The following is an 18,868-nucleotide window of genomic DNA, read 5'->3' on the forward strand; positions in this document are numbered from 1 at the left end:
ACAGCCTAAATGTTCTTGCAGCAGATAGTGCGTGACTGACAAATACTTCCGCAGGCGTTACCAGATATTCCAAAACGTCACGGTGGCAAATGCAGCTCAATATTCACACAGTTGAAAAGAACATTTTAAAGGTAGCCAAGCAGCTACAACACAGTTCCTACGAGCTCCTGTGCACTGTGCTGCAGACTGATGACACATGGGGTCACTCAGTTCACATTCTCAGTTCTGTTGCCGCTGGGGATCACTGAACAGAAACTGGGCATTTCCTCACAGAGAAAGAGGAAGGTATCATGGGGAGAGTCATCCCAGGCCGGTCGCACTTCCCTCCTTAGCCTAATGCAGGATGGCACTGACTGAAATGTGCAGACTAGTTGCTTGCCAGTCTTTTTGCTCAGCAACAATTGATGGCAGAGGAAGGGTTGACCCTGTGAAGGAGAATTGGTAAGAAAAAAATAGTAGAGGCTAAGTCATCAAGAATCTTTGGCTCTTGAATCAGAAATTCATGTTTACAAATAATGCAGCAACTAGAATCAAAGACAATGATAGGAAAATAACTTCACCACTTGAATTTAAACTTTATTTAAAAACTTTAGTGAATTTTAAATGCTCCATTTAAAACAAAAACATGCTCACATTTTTGTTGTGTTTGTACCAAGTGAACAGCTGTAGGAGTGGGTATCTTATATTTGTACTTTCTCCTCATTTTCAACTCTGGGATTGGACAATGCCGTCAATAAATATTGAATTGACAGGATGTGGGAGATAATTTGCTGAGGCTCACCAGGAAGATGCAACATGGGAGACTGAACAGTTTAATTATTTACCCACATCGTACCATATTCAAGTTGCCAGTTCTATTTATATCCTATGTTTCAGCTCCATGACAACACAAATTCCACAAAATTTAAATCCAATGTACTGACGAGCATGTTTGATGCTGAATTCTGTGCACAGAATGTACAAGTATTAAGCACTACACAGGCCAGATACTAACTTTGAACTTGTATACTTTTTGCACTTATCATCTAATCACAGAGCTAAATGTTAGAAAAAAGATAGTTTAAATGGCACAGCACATACAGTGCAATGAAAGAGTGGTTCTTTGTTAGGAGAGAAATTCTGCTTTCAGACAGGGCTTGACCACAACTCCATCATGGAAATATTTATCATATCGCATAGCCAATCATTCATTATTCTCCATCCACTGCCTGCTACTTTTTGAACTGTAGCCAAGCCTTTCACCTGCCACTTCACATTTACAATTTACTGGATATCAGCTTCCCAGAAGCAAGTCAAGGAATTCAGTTCAGTCCAGCATTAAAGAGTGGGAGGGATAAAAAATAATACTGAAACATCGTGTTTACAGATACAACTTTGATTTAAAAAAAAAAATAATTTTAATGTAAGATGACTAGGTAAAATCGGTATGGGAGCACTGCAAGTTGTCAACATGTACTTGCATTTTGTAGCAACTTTAACATAATAAAACATCCCAAAGCATTCACAGAGGTGTGACTGGAACACTGAGCAGCGACAGGGCAAAGTTAAAGGGGAGCTGAACTGAAGGCATAGTATGGGGCCAAGGCAATGAAAGGCTCAGCAACTGAAGGTGGGTTGCAAAGCAAGCCAGGGTTGGAAGAGAGAAGGATGCGCTCTGATATGTAGTGCTGGACAAGGTTATAGGGATAGGAAGGGACAAGGCCGAGGACAAGAATTCTGAATTCAGTGCACTGGGGGATGGAGAGCAAATGGAGGTTTGTAAACATAGGGGTGTTAGGGGAGTGTGATTTAGTGTGGGATAGGATGTGTGGGGCAGCGTTTTGAATGACGTCTTGTTTATGAAACTCCAGTGGCTGGTCAACTGCACAGGAGTGATCAAGTTATAAGGTGAGAAGAGGTGTGAACAAGGTTTTCAGTTGTAAACAATTTTACAACACCAAGTTATAGTCCAGCAATTTTATTTTAAATTCACAAGCTTTCGGAGGCTTCCTCCTTCGTCAGGTGAACGATGTGAACATCGTTCACCTGACGAAGGAGGAAGCCTCCGAAAGCTTGTGAATTTAAAATAAAATTGCTGGACTATAACTTGGTGTTGTAAAATTGTTTACAATTGTCAACCCCAGTCCATCACCGGCATCTCCACATCAAGGTTTTCAGTGTTAGTAGTGGTGAGGTAAAATTGGAGGCAGATGGTGGAAATAGATGGCAAACAAGTCACAGAAAAAAATTATTTCAATAATAGCACAGTAAAGAGATTGTTCTGTCCAGATTGAAGTTTGGAAAACAGCGATAAGCAGATATGAGGAAATGGAATGGGAATAGGAGCAAGTGTTAATACGAAATGTACAATGCAACAAACATAACAGTGTCAGACTGTGCTTGCTGATGGCTGCTTGCATTATTATGACATGACAAATAAAAATAGAAGAGATGGAGCAGTTCTACAATCATTTAGCCCAATTTTCTCCTGTGAATGTTTTCTTTCTTGATCAATGCACAGCAACAGGTAAGCATTTTATTTCACCCATCTCTTTTTTGGGCTCTCTTTCCTCTTTTGGTCATGGAGACATGATGTCATGCATTTCTCTCTCATATATTCTTACATACATACACACTCACACATACATACATACACACACATTCATACATAGGGAGAGAGAGATTCCATATTTCAAGTATCACACTTTTTGATGCATGCAGATTTTGAAGTAGCAGTTACAAAAGTACATTTAAAAAGAAAGCCCGTCATTTCCTGCTGCATTCTTCTGACCTGGGGTAGGAGTCAGGGATTGATCAGCAGCTGCCATTGTACAGCGAAACTTACCCAAAAACAGAAAATAACCTAACTGTCTTCAGGATGTACCAATTCACAGCAATTAGACGAAGTGGCCTTAAAACATCATGGCAGTTTACACACAGGTCTGCCTTAGTAACAGAATAATACATAGTGTGTGATGCGGCATAATCCTCCTGCCCTCAGAGCAGTGCATCCATCAACTTACTGTGAGCAATGCCACGGGAGATCAGCCAGTAGCAGAATTAAAATCCTGCAGGCATGTTTAAACATCACAATATTGAAATGCATTTAAGAAAGTTAGTTATATAAACTGTATGAAAAATTCGTACAGGGAAAGGACACTGACTAGACAAAACTCATTAAGAGCAGCTGGATAGAGGTGTAAATAAGTGTATTTCTGAAATGTTCTGCTTTTGAGAACAAGCTAAATAGACATGTGGAACAGTGATAAAAGGAAAGTCTAAGTGTGAAGAGGTGATGCTCTTCACAGATTAAATGTTAAAAGCTCTTGAATGCTTTGCTAGAAGGTTGATGGAAGTGTTGCAATAATATTGCACTTAGAGCTTCAAATGTTTGACTAGAAATGTGAATTGTAAAGTTCTTAGGGAAAAATTAGGTGTTCAAGTGTTCTTGAAATTGAGATCCAATGTAGACAGGATTAAATAGCACAAACATTGGTTTCTATAGATCGCTGGTTGGAAAAATATTGCAGTTGAAGAAAAAAATAAAACATAGCCCAGTGATATGCCATATTCCTGCCCCTATGTACATAGAATCACATAGAATGTACAGCACAGAAACAGGCCATTTGGCCCAACTGATCCATGCCAGTGTTTGTGCTCCACACGAGCCTCCTCCTATCTCTCTTCATCTAGCCATAACAGCATAACCTTCTGTTCCTTTCTCCCTCGTGTTTAGCTTCCCCTTAAATGCATCTATGTTATTCGCCTCAACTACTCCTTGTGGTAGCGAGTTCCACATTCTAACTGCTCTCTGGGTAAAGAAGTTTCTCCTGAATTTCCTATTCGATTTATTAGTGACTGTTTTATACTTATGGCCTCTAGTTTTTGTCTCCCCCACACATGGAAACATCTTCTTTATGTCTATCCTATCAAACTCTTTCATTTCTTTTATTCATTCATGGGATGTGGGCATCGCTGGCAAGGCCACTTTTTATTGCCCATCCCTAATTGCCCTTTAGAAGGTGGTGGTGAGCCGCCTTCTTGAATCCCTGCAGTCCGTGTGGTGAAGGTTCTCCCACAGTGCTGTTAGGTACGGAGTTCCAGGATTTTTATGCAGCGACGATGAAGGAACGGCGATATATTTCCAAGTCGGGATGGTGTGTGACTTGATGGTGGTATTCCCATATGCCTGCTGCTCTTGTCCTTCTAGGCGGTAGAGGTTGTGGGTTTGGAAGGTGCCGTCGAAGAAGCCTTGGCGAGTTGCTGCAGTGCATCCTGTGGATGGTGCACACTGCAGCCACGGTGGGAGTGAATGCTTAAGGTGATGGATGGGGTGCCAATCAAGCGGGCAGCTTTGTCCTGGATGGTGTTGAGTTTCTTGAGTGTTGTTGGAGCTGCACTCATCCAGGCAAGTGGAGAGTATTACATCACACTCCTGACTTGTGCTTTGTAGATGGTGGAAAGGCTTTGGGAAGTAGAAGGTGAATCACTCGTTGCAGAATACCCAGCCTCTGACCTGCTCTTGTAACCACAGTATTTATGTGGCTGGTCCAGTTAAGTTTCTGGTCAATGGTGACCCCCAGGATGTTGATGGTGGGGGATTCGGTAATGGTAATGCCATTGAATGTCAAGGGGAGGTGGTTAGACTCTCTCTTGTTGGAGATGGTCATTGCCTGGCACTTGTGTGGCATGAATGTTACTTGCCACCTATCAGCCCAAGCCTGAATGTTGTCCAGGTCTTGCTGCATGCGGGCATGGACTGCTTCATTATTTGAGGGGTTGCGAATGGAGCTGAACACTGCAATCATCAGCAAACATCCCCACTTCTGACCTTATGATGGAGGGAAGGTCATTGATGAAGCAGCTGAATATGGTTAGGCCTAGGACACTGCCCTGAGGAACGCCTGCAGCAGTGTCCTGGGGCTGAGATGATTGGCCTCCAACAATCACTACCATCTTCCTTTGTGCTAGGTATGACTCCAGCCACTGGAGAGTTTTCCCCCGATTCCTATTCACTTCAATTTTACTCGGGCTCCTTGATGCCACATTCGGTCAAATGTTGCCTTGATGTCAAGGGCAGTTACTCTCAACTCACCTCTGGAATTCAGCTCTTCCGTCCATATTTGGACCAAGGCTGTAGTGAGGTCTGGAGTCGAGTGGTTCTGGCGGAACCCAAACTGAGCAGGCTATTGGTGAGTAAGTGCCGCTTGATAGCATTGTCGAAGACACCTTCCATCACTTTGCTGATGATTGACACTAGACTGATGGGGCCGTAATTGGCCAGATTGGATTTGTCCTGCTTTTTGTGGATAGGACATACTTGGGTAATTTTCCACTTTGTTGGGTAGATGCCGGTGTTGTAGCTGTCATGGAACAGCTTGGCTAGAGGCATAGCTAGTTCTGGAGCACAAGTCTTCAGCACTACAGCCGAGATGTTGTCGGGGCCCATTGCCTTTGCAGCATCCAGCGTATCCAGCCATTTCTTGATGTCACTTGGAGTGAATCGAATTGGCTGAAGACTGGCTTCTGTGATGGTGGGGATCTCAGGTGGAGGCCGAGATGGATTATCCATTTGGCACTCCTGGCTGAAGATGGTTGCAAACGCTTCAGCCTTGTCTTTTGCACTCACGTGCTGGGCTCTGCCATCATTGAGGATGGGGATGTTCACGGAGACTCCTCCTCCCGTTAGTTGTTTAATTGTCCACCACCATTCACGACTGGATGTGGCAGGACTGCAGAGCTTTGATCCGATCCATTGGTTGTGGGATCGTTTAGCTCTGTCTATAACATGCTGCTTCCGCTGTTTAGCATGCATGTAATCCTGTGTTGTAACTTCACCAGGTTGGCACTTCATTTTTAGTTATGCCTGGTGCTGCTCCTGACTTGCTCTTCTATACTCCTCATTGAACCAGGGTTGAGCCCCTGGCTTGATGGTAATGGTAGAGTGAGGGATATGCCAGGCCATGAGGATACAGATGCTGATGGAATTCAGTTCCACTGCTGCTGATGGCCCACAGCGTCTCATGGATGCCCAGTTTTGAGCTGCTAGATCTGTTCTGAATCTATCCCATTTAGCATGGTGGCAGTGCCACACAACACGATGGACTGTGACCTCAGTGTGAAGTCGGGACTTCGTCTCTACAAGGAATGTGCGATTGTCACTCCTACCAATACTGTCATTGACAGATGCATCTGTGACAGGTAGATTGGTAAGGACAAGGCCAAGTAGGTTTTTCCCTGGTGTTGATTCTCTCACCACCTGCTGCAGACCTAGCCTGGCAGCTATGTCAGAAACTATTCATAATCTTAAAGACCTCTATGTACTCAATGTGTTAAATACCACTTGAGATAATACAGACGTAGAACAAATGCAAATCAAACAGAGCTGAGTTATACTGCCAGCTGAGCACTCCTCTCTCGCCAGTCAAAATGGAGGTCTGCACGTTTATGTGAGCACACACTTGCAGAGCTCTGCTCCCTGGTAGCCAAATGCCAGCTTCGTGTCATTGTTGGCAAAGAGGCAAAGCACAGTGAAGTTTGAAAAGTTTACATTGCCCTAGTTAATTATTTTGCAGCTGGTGCGAATGTCAGACCAGTTGCCAAAAGTCAATCTGGCCAACTTCATTCCCAAGTTATGTTATACAGTTTTCATCGATGCAAAACTGAAACCACTTGCATCCATACAAACCACGCAGTTAACTGGGCTGAAAGTGATTGGATGTAGCTACACAATGTGTTTATTACATTTTTAGACATAAATAAAACCTGCATCACAAATACTCCAATTACTAAACATATTGATAAAATCTTAAATAATACACTGCTTAATGTTTCTGTGGAGCACTGAATGAAACCAAGTTCTCCAAGAACTCCAGACAATCTGGTTCTAATGATTCAAAATTCCTAGGTGCCACTTAAAAGTGTGACAACGTATTTAATTACTTTACCAATACTGTACAGCTCCCAATTAGGAAGGTGAGTGGGGGGAGGAGAGCAGTCGCGGAGCAAATAAAAGACAACAATTCAAGGGTGAAAAGACAACCAGAGAGCAAATCAACTGGAGTTATTTTACTCATGCAGTTCTTAGAGACTTGCTCAGTGGAATGGGAAGAAGTCAATGTTATGGCCACTCCCAGCTTCTAACCTAAAGAACAAAATAACCAAAAAAAAGTAGAGAGGGAAGGGGGGTGAAAAAAGAAGAAAATTCTTTGTACTGGGTGCAACTCTTAGATACTTTTGGCTTCACTGCAAACTACATGCACTTAATTGAAATAACTTGCATTCCCTTGTTGGCCACAGTGTAAATGAAAAACAATTGACGTGGATATATTTGACACTGATGAAGCTGGTTGCCTGAGATAATGCAGCATTGGACTGCACAGCTGTGACCTACCTCAGCAAACATTATACTCTATTATATGGAGAAGTCAGATTTCATCATCTCCAGACCGAGAAAAGTGCACTGGAGACAGTCAGAGTCTAACGGGAATGAGAACGTAATTCCTTAACTAATAATTCCATGCTTCTTCGTTGTTGTTAAATGCTTTTATTGGAAACGCATTTAGAAATCATTTTAGCAACTTCTGACTTTTGTACTTACATAAAATAAAGGAAAAGCCACTTGTAATAAAATCTGTGCAGAAAATAAATTATGGAGTTTGATGGATGTACACAAATCTAATGCACTGAGGGCCACCAGAAAGTTTCTAACTGTAGCAGAAATGCAAATTCTGTGTTTTTAAAAAAATTTCGCTGCCTGAAATTCAGGAATTCGAAAAGCTGAAGATCAGATTCTGCTCCTGTCGCCCAGTGGGCAAGTTTCCTTTAACTGGGAGGAAACAGCGATCCAGACCTCCACCCACAAAAGATACAACCAAGGGAAATAGAAGCATGTTCACCTCTGTCGTCGCAATTGATCGGAATAGAGTGCCTGCCTCCCCCTCCCTTTCCATCTCCCACCCAAATCAATCATTAAAGCAACACTAAAAGGAAAAGGTACAAAATTACTGCTGGATTGCAATGGGTTGTCATAAGCCTGTTCCCCACTCACTGGACTGCCAGTGATTGGGTGCTGCACAATAGACATCACAGCTAATAAAATTGAGGACCTTTGTTGCCATGACATCAGCCTGCTACAGCCCTCATCTCTGAGCGATCCAGCATAAGGAGGATAGGAAGAATGTGAAAGTGTGGATTAAGGGAAGGATTTTAGTTGTTGACCTTTCTTATATGCATCATGCTGTGTTGGAAAAGACCTTCAAAAAGAAAATTAGCTGAAATTGCTTCCATCTTTACTGAGCAGCACAATGACTTGTAATTCTACAGCACTCCTCACATATAAGAAAAAAAAGGGGAAAAGGCTACACCAAGCAAGAAATAAGAAGGGATTTCAGGAAAGGGCCTGAAGAAATAAGTTTTATGGAGAGTTTTGAAGGAAAAGAGAGACATAGCAACACAAGTTATCATTGAGACAATTCATGGTTTACCTACTGTTACAAGTTTAAGGTCTGCTTTAGATATTCTCTCAGATTAGAGTCATTGGTCTCTTTGTAAGTGTTTTTCATGATCAAGACTTTACCTTTGTGACCCAATATCTAGATGTAATTTAGTGAAACCCGGAAGAGAGGGGTATAACAATTAGACTCTCTTGCTTCACAACTCCTCACCCGGACCTTCACGTGTTTTTCTCCAATCTTCCGATAGGTTGACTGATTAACACTTTAGTGAGAAAAGTTTTGATATGAATTTTTAAGCTGCTTTACTTTACCGTCAGTAACTGAATGTACAAAGTAACAATCATATCAAATATCATCCTGATGCAATTTTACTTGAGTCCAGCCTCATAAATAATAAAAATATGCCACACTGCTCTGGTTACCTGTCTTTTGGTCAGTCCTATCACATATGATACCAAGGCTTGTTCTGGACCTGGTTGGTTCCCCTCTTAAGGTTGACTGCCACTCTGGGCATACCTTACCAATTGGCCCTGACGTGTCTCTTGATTCTTTTTGTGGCCTCCCAGTGGACAGAAAGTTGAAGGTTCAGCCTCTAGCCCTTTCTCTGTCCAGGTGTTGGCTAGTAGAGCTGCCAATTAAACTGGCTATCACTTCCCCTGGAGATGGGATCCTTGAACCTTCACTCCTGCAAAGCTCAAAAGAATAAGACATTCAAATCATCAATGTGGGATGTGTTTTAATGACCCCCCCCCCCACCCAATATCAGAGGCCATTTGGAAAGATGTTTCCAGAGACTTCTTATCAGTATTCCCAATATGTGGTTTTCCAGCAAATGTACTCCCTTAAAAGCAAACTTTTAACCTGGAACAGATTTTAATATAAATTACACCAAAGCTTGTGCAAAAATCCTGAAACCTGACACTTAGACTTTAAGTGACTTTATTCCCAGCTATTAATTCATTCTCCTTCCTACCAGTTCTTCCACTTCTTGACAGGCTTCTGCAGTCTTTAGTTTTAGTCCGTCCCTTTCACCAAATGGCGGTGCATGTGCATAAAGAAACAAACGGTCCCTCTCCATGGGAATTCTCGTGATTCTTCCTATGCTGTTGTAAACTCACCGAAATACTACTGTGTGTCTCTGTGGCCAAATATCCATATCCTAGCAGCTCTGGGATGTCGCGAAAAATTCTGAAATTATACCCCTTGATAAAACTTTACTGAGTATTAAACTGATGCCAATCATGGATCAAGGCAGGTACTGGATAGCCATTTTGTGTAGTAAATAGCTTGTTCAAGCAATTGGATTAGCTGGATGATTGGGATGCAACTCAGCACCAGTCTGAAACATGCATGGCACAAGGATGCCACATTCAGTCGGAAAAGTGACTCAATAATGAAGCCATGTTAGTGTTTACTTGCTGGACCACAAGAAGAATCTGGTCCTATGACCTCCATCTGCCATGATCAAGTCGTTTACTTAAAAAAAGATGTTAATGGACATGCAAAGGACTCTATTTTTCTCAGATTCTAGACCATCAGTGAATATATTTTCAGGTTGTAAAATATTCAACTGGGACTATCCGATGTCTAAATACTACATGTGTGGCGCAGGCTCGATGGGCCAAATGGCCTCCTTCTGTGCCGTAACCATTCTATGATAATTAAAAATCCAGTTTGATTTTGTAAACAAGTGCATAAAAACAGTAAATAAACAATAGCAACAGTCAGAAAATCACTGGGAACTTCAAAGAATGGTTCTTATTTGTGACAAAAATATTGAACAATATTTTATCTAAATGAACGCTTTAAAAATAATATTTACCTCTTCAACTCCTGAAGATGCAATGGTTTAATTCCCTTCCGGAACTTTGCCCAAGAGGCTATTCTTCATAACTGAACTTTGGCCCTACCGTCCCCTGCTTGGAGCACATCTCCAGAAGGCAGGACTTGGATCTGCCCACCCCCACCCTCAGATGCCCCACCTCCTCCAACTATATTTCTGAGCCCAGTGCCATTTACATATGGACGACAGGCTTCTTGATCTCTGCCAGAGAGTCATGTCAGTCTGAGGGCAGGGACTTGCAGCAGTAAACTTCAGGGACAAGCCTCAGTGGGTAAAGGAGGAAGCTGCTGGTCAGCTGCCTGGTTATAAAAGATTCCTAAAACTGTTTCTTTTCACTGATGGGGCCTGCCCATGGTCATGCTCTGAGCACGCTTGCACAGGCCTCTCCGAGTTTTGCCCTGGGAGTCACACCATTGACTTCTACTCTGCGGCACCTATGCTCAGTGCTGAAAGAGTGAACTGCTGGCAGGAGAAACTTCTTCACACAGAATGTTTGTGAAGCTGCAGAATTCACTTCCAGGGTTAGTTGTTGAGGCACAAGCCATGCCAAAATTCAAGATTAGATTGGATAGGTGGATGAAGGGCAAGGGATTGAAGGGATAAGAGAACAGGGTGGGCAAATATGTTTAGAACTGTTTGCTTGCACCGACATGGACTGGTTGGGTCAAATGGCCTTTTTCCATGTTGTAACTTCTATGAGTTCTATGTAAATTGCAGAAGACACAACAGATTGTGGTTGTCTTATTTGCATGTATTTATCATGCGTTCGCCCACATATAGATAGACGCAGTTCCCCCTCACAGAGACCAATCACAAACAAAGATGCAGAATTGGCAGGGGTGAGAGAGGAAGAAGCCTAGACTGGAAGGTCAGGCAGCTTTATATGGCACTAGAAGTCACCACTGTTATGGCCAATCTTGTCCTAACCTGAAAACCATTTATACTTTCCATCAACACTCACGACAATCAGGAATATGAACCTTGGCTGATTTTCTTTTCTCTTCCTTCCTTCGCCAAGTGGCACAGAAACCAATTACAATTAGAACTAAGAGTCATCGTCTCAAGATAAGGGGTCGGTCATTTAGGACCGAGATGAGGAGGAATTTCTTCACTCAGGGTTGTGAATCTTTGGAATTCTCTACCCCAGAGGGCTGTGGATGCTCAGTCATTGAGTATATTCAAGACTGAGATCGATAGATTTTTGGGCACTAAGAGAATCAAGAGGTATGGGGATAGAGCGAGAAAGTGGAGTTGAGGTAAAAGATCAGACATGATTTTATTGAATGGCGAAGCAGGCTGAAGGGGCTGTATGGCCTACTCCTGCTCCTATTTCTTATGTTCTTATGTTCCAACCGCCACCATGGAGAGCAGATAATTTAGGACAACTGGTGACTGAAGAGTTTAGTACCAGTACTTCCAATGAATCAGTGATTAGCACCTGATCCCAGCAGCATACCTTCCCACTTTACAGCTGCTTGATCAAAATATCATTCTTTCTGGGGTACAATATTCTTCATTATGGATTAACTGTTAGGAGCATTTTGAACAAGAAAGATTGGCAATACTCTTTGAATTGGCCTTCGCCTTGAACACTTCTACAGATCTAAATAAAGGCAAAGAAAAAATATTGCTGCTAGTTGGTCAAAGATGTTGAAGACTTGTTTCACGGCCGCAAAGACCCTGTAAGTACAATCATTTTTTTTCCATGTTATGCTCACAGTATGGAAAGGAGAGGATGGAACTTAGAATATTTTTTCCCTTACTGGCCCTGGGTTTTTTCGCCTCTCCCAAGAGGGTTGCAGATGGTTGTGAGGGGTGGGGGGAAAGGCAGAGAGGATGGGAAGAAATGTTTAGTCATGATGAGTGTGGGGAAAGCTCGATGGACCAGCTGGTCTTTTCCTGCCCATCCATTTCGTACATTCCTATGTTCATAAGAAATTATGAACCGGCAACTTTAAGTTACTTAGGAGATATTTTTGAAGTATAAAATTAAAACTACTAATCTCTGTTGCTCAATCATAACGGCCTCGATATTAACTCCCCCATGATGGGCGGGAGAGGGTCGGTAGCGGGGGTGCTTAATGGGTTAAATATGGGGAGTACGTCCCCAACACGCTGGGCACGCGCCCATTGGATTTTTTACTCTGATGGATATTGGGGCATCCAAGTGTGGAGAGGTGGGACACTTCATTAACATATTTAAATCAGGCTCCCACAGTGCAATCGGGAGCTCAATTTAAAATTCACTTCTGCTGCACGGATTTCACAGGGGTTGGGAAACCCGGCAGTGAAAGGGAGGCGCAACCTGCCGGCTCCACAAGATATATGCCTTTTCCAGCATTCCTTGTGGGCCAGCTCCCCCCGGACTCTCAAAGATGCCTTCAGCCTCCCCCCTGCCATGATTGCCGACGTCCCCCCCTCATTCCCTCCAGCCCTGATGTACGATCTCTCCTCCCTGCCACAGTGACCAACCTTTCCCCCAACTCCCCTCCCTGATGTCTTTTATCTCCCCCCTGTCGTGACGTCCTCTCTCTTCCCGCTGCCCCCCCTACCCCCCACCCAAGGCCAGCCTTCTCCCCTTCCCTCCCGGCCGCCTGGTCTCCCCCGTCAGGTGACCTGAGGAAGGAGAAAGCCTCCGAAAGCTTGTGATTTTCAAATAAAACTGTTGGACTATAACCTGGTGTTGTAAGATTCCTTACATTTGTCAACCCCAGTCCATCACCGGCATCTCCAAATCATCTCTCGATTGTGGACGATTGTCCCCAAAGGTCCCCGGCTGCACTGTCCTGCCGCTGGCTTTCCCTCCCGGTCACGAGCCAAGCTGTCAATTCGGCCGGCTGCTGGGCGGGAAATGGATCAAAAAAAATGATAATGAGGTCCTGTCGTCAAGTTCGGCAGGACCTTGGCATCAAGTTCAGCAGCATCACCACGTCCCCGGCCTTGCCAGGTTCTTCGGCCATTTTCGGCCTCCCCCGCTTCCTCCCGCCTCCCCGTAAATATTGGGGCCAATGTTTCTGAAAGAGATAATGTTGCTGCTGCAGGGTTGCTATTTGTGGGAGTTCCAACTCACAGCACCACGGAGGAAGGGGCATCGTGTCAATTCAACCCACCACTGAGTTACTGCACTCTTCCAGTGAGGAGCTGAGTGGATGGCAGACATTGGGATGAAGAAGGTAATATCCATCTTGTTCCTTGGGGTTCATTTGAATTGGGGTTGAGGGATGTACGGGAGAAGGAAAGTAAATCGTGCTCCTGTTGATTGAGGTTGCTGTCCTTGCCTGGGTACAGACGGATTGCTGCTGTTGGATTATTTCCCCTCCTCTGGGAGGTGGTTTGTTTGTGGTGACTGAGCCTCCAGGAACCACAATTTAGGAAGGTTGTCAAGGCCTTGGAGAGGCTGCAGAGGAGATTTACTGGAATGGTATCAGGGATTAGGGACTTCACTTATGTGGATAGACTAGAGAAACTGAGCTTGTTCTCCTCAGAGCAGAGAAGATTAGGGGAGATTTAATAGAGGTTTTCAAACTTATGAAGGGTTTTGATAGAGTAAATAAGGAGAAACTGTGTCCACTGGCAGGAGGGTCGATAACCAAAGGACACAGATTTAAGATAATTGGCAAGAGTACCAGTGGGAAGATGGGGAGAATTTTTTTTTTACGCAGGGAATTGTTAGATCTGGAATTCATTGGCTGAAAGGGTGGTGGAAACAGATTCAATAGTAACTTTCAAAAGGGAATTAGAGTAATACTTGAAAAGGAAATATTTGCAGGGCTGTGGGGAAAAAGCAGGGGAGTGGGACTAATTGGATAGCTCTTTCAAAGAGCTGGCACAGGCACGATAGGCTGAATGGCCTCCTCTGCGCTGTAAGATTCTATGATTCCCTGATGATTCTATGATTCTATGAAAGGGCCACATGCTATCTGGTATTTCCTCAAATTAAAATATTCAAGTAATGATACTTGTGCATGTGTCCTTCCATATACCTCCTTGTCAATGAAACCATAATCCAGAAATCCATTGTTTGACACTGCTTTGAATCACAATGGTTTTCTGCAGAGGTGCCTTGGGATAATAATTGGGATTTGATTTTATTGGAGTTTTGTGTGAGTGGCCTCCACTGCATTTTACAATACTATACAAGTAATAATGAGATACAGGGAAAGCAATTATACATTTGAGGACTTCAAATGAAGCCATAAAATACAAAAAATGACACTTAAGCACTCTATAGAGATGATGTGAAACAAGTGATTGTCTCAGGATCACCTAATTCTATCCATCTATTATTTGAAAATACTTCTGTGTAGGAAAGATTCAGCTGTCTGATAATTCATTTTTTAACATCTGTCATATTTAAAATAAAATGTACACAACTTATATAAAACTGGGGGCCAATATACTTCACTAGACATGAACATACCCAGGATAAGTGCAGGTTTCATTGCAATAAATATAGATTCTAGTTGGTCAAATGTCAGTGGAGGGAATTATCCAGTGCTTATTTTACAAAGAGACATTGCAGCCTCGTAACATGCCTTGCAAGCATTTTAATACAGAAAAATGGGCAATGATTCATTTGGGGCTCTGATTAGATTATCACATAATTGGTCACGTCAACCCATAATAATTATTTTAATGTAACACTTAAAAAATCAATTTAAAAAAAACCCTCAGCATGACAAAAGTTTGTGTTGCAGCAAATGCAGGGAAAACTTGCCAATGTGACATTGTTTCAAAATTACATGTAGCAATAGAATATTTTTTGAAAAAAATTGTATCCTTTCCTTTGTTTTCTCTCATCATTAGTGAAGTTATATTTCCTTTTGGTTAAATTCTGTCGAATTCACTCCTATTCATCAAAGTTGCACATAAAATAAACATTTAATTCTCTTTAGATTTCAGCTACTCCTGATCAGCTGTCCGAGGCATTGCACATGGGGAATCAAAATCAAGTGTTGTCCTTCACACAATAATTTTATTTGATATGATTTATAGTTAAATAGCAAACGATACCACTAATTGAGAAGCAGGCAAAATGTGTTGGTTGGAGCACAGCAGTGCAGGCTAAGGAACGAACTCATGCAAAACTGATCCAGTACAGTGCCACCACTGGTGAGAGGGTGTAATTACAGTGTGACAAGTTTACATAGGCACTTTCCATTATAAATGTGGATGTAGAAATTTATAATGGTAAAAGTTGAAACAAAAGTGTGACAAAAATGTAGCAATGGGAAATAAGGTTTTGTAGAGTGGAAGTGCGTGCAGACAGATTTTTAATACTATATGGATATTACTATTGAAAATGGGCAGAAATGTATTTTATTTGCCCCAGTTTTCACTCCTGAAGGTGCTGATTTGGTTTTTCCAGTGCCAGCAACACTCTGGTACTGTGCCTAAATGATCATTCTTCACATGTGTGAGCATAGACAACGCGTGTTGACCGAGTGTTCGTTTGTGTGGTAGAGTATCGCAGCTGAGCCTAAATCTGCCCTCGCCCCATATTGACAGCGACAAAGAAAAACAGCTGGCACTGCTGAAATCAAACATTTGCACTGCGGGTGCCAGAGAAAAGCAATTTTCCATTGGGTCTCTGTGATCCTGAAGGAAGTAGTGCCACTGTAGAAAGGAAGTCTGGTGCCAGGGGCAATGTTGTATGGCAAATATGATGCCCGAATTGTGGGAAAGAAGAAATGTACACCTATAGGATTCATAATGAGAATAAACTTACTTATGTGTATAACTGAAAAGGCTGATTCCTGGACTATGCAGAAATGCTTATTCAATCAAATGGCTTTCAAAACTTTCAATTAATTTTGTGGCAGTCAGCTAACAGCAAGGAAACGTTAAGAGTGAGATTTATAATCCGAGAAAGTGAGACAAACTGCAAACCAAACAAATGGAGTTATGTTTGTTTTCCAGAATAACTGTAATCAAAATTGATCACAATTAAAATCAAAATGAATGAAGGTCATTCATAATGATTGAGATTTCATGGAACTGCTATTTTGCTGCAGTGGCTTTAAAATCCTCTCTGGAAGCTGCAGTGGGCCAAGGAGGTAAAGGAGACTGATACAGTTATACTCAATGGTGATATTGTGGGTCAGTTGATGAACTGTGCTGCAATCTCTGTCATAGTTCTCTTGCTAACCAGCGTGTCTTTATGCAGAATACTGGAACTGATCAATCGCAATTACAGAAAAACAAAAGAAATTGAAGCATACAAATATAAAGGGGCTAAGTATAAGGAAAAACACAAAGAGGTAAATTCGTTGTTAAAAGGTAGATCTAAAAATTAAGCTCAATATATAGATTTAAAGCACAATGTGCAAAGTGAGGCATTAAACTGAGGCCCCGTCTGCTCTCTCAGGTGGACGTAAAAGATCTCATGACACTATTCGAAGAGCAGGGGACTGCTTCCTAGTGTCCTGGCCAATATTTATCCCTCAACCAACATCACTAAAAAAAATTATCTGGTCATTATCACATTGCTGTTTGTGGGACCTTGCTGTGCGCAAATTGGCTGCCGCGTTTCCTACATTGCAACAGTGACTTCACTTCAGAAGTACTGTGTTGGCTGTAAAATGCTTTGGCCGTGAAAGGCATTATATAAATGCAAGTTCTTTCTTACTTTGTTCTTAATAAAATATTTTAACTACTTTCATGATCTCTAATTTATACTTTCCCTTTCCTCATGTCATGTTGCAGGAGGCTGCCAACAGAGTTATCTTTGACATTGCTTATATACTAACTCTGTCAGATAGGGCTTCTTGTTAAAATGTCAAAAACAATTTCTAGAGGAAGCAGTTTGGGAACAGAACTCAATAAAAACATTTTTTTTAGCTCAATCTTTACTCTCACCTCAAGTGCCAATATAGGTTGGCAATATAACATGTGGACTGGCAGCTGAAATTGAGCAACACTGAGCATTCTTTTGGGATTTTAGTGCCAACTCCAGACCCAAGTAAATGTGGTCTTTATCAGTGGGGCTGCCCAGCATGTAATAATTTCAGCTGCCATCTCTGTATGTTTCATTGATTGACCTGGCAGGAGGCAATGGTTCCCCTTACCCTCAGTGGCACTTTTTCACTCTTCTTCCAGGTAATCTCATCCTCTCTGGATGAAATCTAAGTGCAAATGTTAGTTAAGATGGGATTTTGCTCCCTGCATAGCTCAGTGGGTAAAATGTATGATGTGATGTGCTACACAAACACCATCACAGGCTCAGTTAGGTCATCTCAGTGGGAGACCTGGTGAGGGACATGACAAGGGGTCTATTGCTCTCAGCAAAAGGAAAGGAGAAAATAAGCCATGCTTCTATGTCCTCATTGATGTTCAGTGATACCTGTTGTAAAAGTATGCATAACTCAGATGGAGAGAGCATCGAGCTCAGCTCTGAAAAGAAAGGAAGACATTGCATTTGTATAGTGTCCTTCATGTGTTCAGCATGTCCCAAAGCAGTGCACTCCCACTAAATTATTTTTGAAGTGTAGTTACTGTTGTAAAACACAGAGCCACAACATACAGCAAAGTCTCACAAACAAGCTGATTAGATAAATAAGTAGTTTGTCTGTTTTTAATTGTATTGATTGAGGGAGAAACATTGACAAGGATATTGGGGAACTCCTTGTTCTTTTTTGAATTGAGCCATGGGACATTGTGCACTAAGTGCTGCACTAAAGTCTCATCCTAGGTTACGTGCTGAAGTCTATCATGGAGCTTGAACCCAAAACTTTATGACCAGAGGCAACGGTGCCAACAACTGAGCCAAGCTTCACACCTGGTGCCCTGAAAAATGAATTAGTAACTTTGCAGGCTTGCAAGTGAAGAACAAGATACCAGGGAGCTACCAGTAGACGTGAAGCCGCACTTCAATACAATGCCATTATGCCATCAAACATATGAGCACCTGTCAATTTTTAAAGTTGAATTCAAGTTTGATTAAAATACAAACGCTCTTGAAGAGTTAGTGTGGTACATGTACCCCAAGTTGTGGCCAACATGCTGGGTTTTGAGCAGGATCTTAGTATTGAGCTTTCTTCGTCTGCTTGCCAATATCCCTTTAAATAATGAGGCAACAAAAGACAGGCTCTTCCCACAGTACAGTGACTAATACAAGCCTTCACCTCAGACTGTCACCAGCTCATTTAGTTATGCAGATTTTGCATATTTGGTGTCATCAATCACTAATTGGAATCTTGCTATCAGATCAGCGGTTTGACACGACAAGTACAAATGTGTACTGGAGGGCAAGGGAAATAAAATAAAATGTAGGAAATCAGATTAAGTGCATTCTGGCATTAATCTATTGTTAGCAGTTATCACTGACTATAATGCCCACAGCATCTCTTTAAGAACACTTGAAATAACCCTGTTGAAAGATGTCCCCTCTCACTGCAAGTGTTACATCTTGTTTTTCTTTCCCTCTTTTATGCTAATGACGTACATAATTAGGCTGATTAATTTTCTGAAAGAATTAATTAGACTTGCTGCCAAAGCTCTTGTTGAGCACATATTGTACTTCCCCAAACAACATTTACTTTTTTTGTAGCCCTTTTTTAAATAGTAACTGTGATCCTTATTAATTTTTAAT

General features: G+C 42.1%; 1 long non-coding RNA gene across 1 annotated transcript in view; it reads left to right on the forward strand.

Annotated features, from left to right (window-relative positions):
* The first annotated feature begins 272 nt into the window (after positions 1–272).
* Positions 273–18,868, forward strand: part of LOC137301324 (uncharacterized) — a 34,793-nt gene continuing 16,197 nt past the window's right edge. Inside the window, exon 1 of the long non-coding RNA XR_010958276.1 lies at positions 273–441. This is a non-coding gene — a long non-coding RNA (uncharacterized lncRNA). The remainder of the gene's footprint in view (positions 442–18,868) is intronic.

The sequence above is a fragment of the Heptranchias perlo genome, chromosome 33 (assembly GCF_035084215.1).
Source record: "Heptranchias perlo isolate sHepPer1 chromosome 33, sHepPer1.hap1, whole genome shotgun sequence".
In the NCBI taxonomy this organism is placed as follows: Eukaryota; Metazoa; Chordata; class Chondrichthyes; order Hexanchiformes; family Hexanchidae; genus Heptranchias; species Heptranchias perlo.